The sequence below is a fragment of the Hemicordylus capensis genome, chromosome 6 (assembly GCF_027244095.1).
Source record: "Hemicordylus capensis ecotype Gifberg chromosome 6, rHemCap1.1.pri, whole genome shotgun sequence".
NCBI lineage: Eukaryota > Metazoa > Chordata > Lepidosauria > Squamata > Cordylidae > Hemicordylus > Hemicordylus capensis.
The window spans coordinates 159,780,004-159,783,387 of NC_069662.1; positions in this window are offsets into that span (position 1 = coordinate 159,780,004).

The window sequence follows — 3,384 nt, forward strand, 5'->3', positions numbered from 1 at the left end:
TTGGTCTATCTAGCTCAGTATTGTCTACACAGACTGGCAGCGGCTTCTCCAAGGTTGCAGGCAGGAGTCTCTCTCAGCCCTGTCTTGGAGATGCTGCCAGGGAGGGAACTTGGAACCTTCTGCAATCAAGCATGCAGGTGCTCTTCCCAGAGCGGCCCCATCCCTAAGGGGTATATCTAACAGTGCTTACCCATGTGGTCTCCCTTTTAAATGCAAACCAGGGCAAACCCTGCTTAACAAAGGAGACAATTCATGCTTGCTACCACAAGGCCAGCTTTCCTCTAGCTTAGCCACCGCTGAAGAGCTACCACTGTGTAATGTTTAGGTCTCACTTTTACGTGCTGTGCATTTGCCTCAGCAACAGTCCTGTGCTCTAAACCAGTGCTTCTCAATGCTTTTGGAGTCATGGACCGTACATTATTCATGCACACAGTTTCCTGGACAAGCAGTTAGTAAGGGGGTCTCCCCCCTCACCCCAAACCCCAGGCATCCCCCAAAAAACAATTTTGGGAAGCCCTTGCTGTTGGATAATGTTCATTTCAAGGAAGTGAAATGAATGTTATCCAGCAGCGAGGGCTGCCTGGAAATGAACACCGGAGAGCTCCCGGTGGCCCCTGCCGGCCTAAAATTGTTGGGGGGTGGTGATTGATTTTTATTAGTGATGCCTCATGGACTGGTACCCAATGCTTCACGGACCGGCACCAGTCCATGGACTGGTGGTTGAGAAATACTGCTCTAAACAGGCCAACAACATTATTCCCAGTTCACAGCTGAGGAACTGAGAATAAGAAAATATGAGTGTTATGGAGAAGACCGGCAAAAGAAAACTCAGTTTTCTAGCAAATTCGTGTATTTAAAAATATATATCCTGCCTTTTAGCCAGGAATACGGGCTCTCAAAGGACCTTAAAGGCAGGGTTGTGCCGTCGAGTCAGTGTCGATTCCTGGCGACCACAGAGCTATGTGGTTTTCTTTGGTAGGATACAGGAGGGGTTTGCCATTGCCCCAAACTCACAGCGATATTCATTCATTCATTCATTCATTCATTCATTCAGTTTATATACCACCCTTCCTAAAGTGGCTCAGGGCAGTTTACATTAAAATCAAAATGACATAATACAACAATTAAAATTTAAAAAACCATTTAAACCAGATTAAAATTAAAATTAGATATTAAAACTCAGGCTAAAAAGATTGGCATTTAACACTCCCCTGAAGGCCTCCAAGGAAGATATTAGGACCAACAAACCTGAAACCTTTTTAATGAGTTTTAATCAGCCTCTCTGGAAAACCAAAAGCTTATTTGTGCATACATTTAAAAGTGGTTTTGGTTGTTAATATTTGGTTGAAATGGGGTTAGGGAATACGTGCGAGTTGTATTTCCAGTTTCATGCAGCTGATGTAACACCTAAACAGGACTTGTGGGGGATCTGCAGAAGGTGATTCTACATCTGGTATCTGCATAGCTCCCTCATGCAAGTCTGAAACATGACACCAGCTGCACAGAAACCGGACAGTGCACAGAATATGCACAGCACCCTATTCTGACTTCCTGTTTCCCAACAACCAGATAAAGACCAAATCCATGCTAGGAGTGCAAAGGGTTTTATATTGCTTCTGTCAATTCATCCCATAGGTAATTATTAATTGTTCTTGTTGTTTGTTATCACAGATGGGGAACTGAGGGAGCAAAAAGTGCTGCTCATGGCATCCACTCTGGATCTATACATTGTTTGTTTATGCATTCATTTTTATTACATGCTTAAACCCCACTTTATAACAGCAAAGAGCTTTGAAAGGGGTTCCTTTAAGAGAAGCCGAGCCCCAAACTGCCCCAGCGATGGCTGAGATGGTACCTAGGGCTTGGCGAGAGGTGTGCTCTTCCAAAGCCCTTGAGGATGGAGCTGTAGTTCAGAGGTAGAGCATTTGCTTTGTATGCAGAAGGTCCCAGGTTCAATCTCCACCAGCATCTCCAGGATGTTTTCCACACGGGGCTTTTAGAGCCCTTTAACTCGCATCTCCTCCAGAATGGAGGGGGTGCGTTCACATATCAGCCAAATTTACCCCAAAGTCCCTGCAAGTTATCAGGGAGCAGTTCACACACAATTCGGGTTTCTCACAGCATGTTAGAGTGTAGCCCGATTTATATCCGGGGTAAAAACCCCACTATTTTCGTCGGATTTGGGGGATAACTTCGAGTTCACAGTAAAGCCTCCCAGTAAACTTGCGGTAAAGCCTACTGTGTGTAAAAGTCCCAGGTAGGGCTGGAAAAGACTCCTGACTGAAACATTGGAGACCAGCTGCCGGTCAGTGTAGACAATATTGAGCTAGATGGACAAGCGACCTGGCTTGGGATAAGGCAGCTTCCTCGGTTCCTATGGAATAGCCCTTAGAGCACTCATCATCTTGCACACCTTCTACCATGCATTCCATCCCAGCCATCGCAGGGTCAGTACAGGCTTCCGCTTCCCTTAAAGGAGCCCCCCTCCTGCACCAGAAGCACGTAGTACTGAGCAGAGAGGCCACCTCTACATGGCTCCTGCAGAAAGGTACAACTTATCTGGATCTGGTGCTGCTGAAACACTGTTTGGAGTTTCAGCCTGCTTTGCTTCCCAAGCCAGCAAGACTGGTGGATCAGCGCTGGGTTGCCCCTTAATAATTCCTTTGATCATTTGCAGTCTGCCTTCTGACCTGCATATGGAGTTCAGACTGTCTTGGTAGATGATCCGCATCTGGAGATTGATGGAGTAATATTGCTATAGAATCAAGAGGAAAGAGTTGTGGTAGGCAAGGACAAGGCAGTGGAGTAGAATCAGGAATAGTAATGGTTGATTGAAATAGATATTATTTACAGAGAGGCTCGTACAGACCGCTCTTCCGTGCTCTTGCTGCAGGCTGTTTCTTAGCCAGGATTGGAATAAATATAACTAAAGCACCATTCAAAAACTGGCCTGGATGAAGGAATGGGTTAACCAAAACCACCACAATTGCCTTGTTGATCTCACTAGGATTCTGTGGCGTTTGATCCTTTTGAATCTTCTAGAGAGATTGTAATGAGGGTTATTATTATAGTATCAGTATTATGTAATAGTAATAATAATAATAATAATAATAATAATAAGAAGAAGAAGAAGAAGAAGAAGAAGTTATCAGTATTCAATGACAACTCTGAAAGCAAAGGGTGTATTTTGCTTATCACTACACTGTTCTTTATGTTTTTAATATGCAAAGTGATTTATAGTTTTTACTGCTTGTCCTGTTTACAGCCCTGTGAAGTAGGTTGCTATAATTCCCAATTAATCGTTATGGAGAAAATACTAAAGGGATAAGTTGCCTAGTGTCCCCCAGAGTCCAGAAATGAGCAGCAATTCAAATCCATGATTTC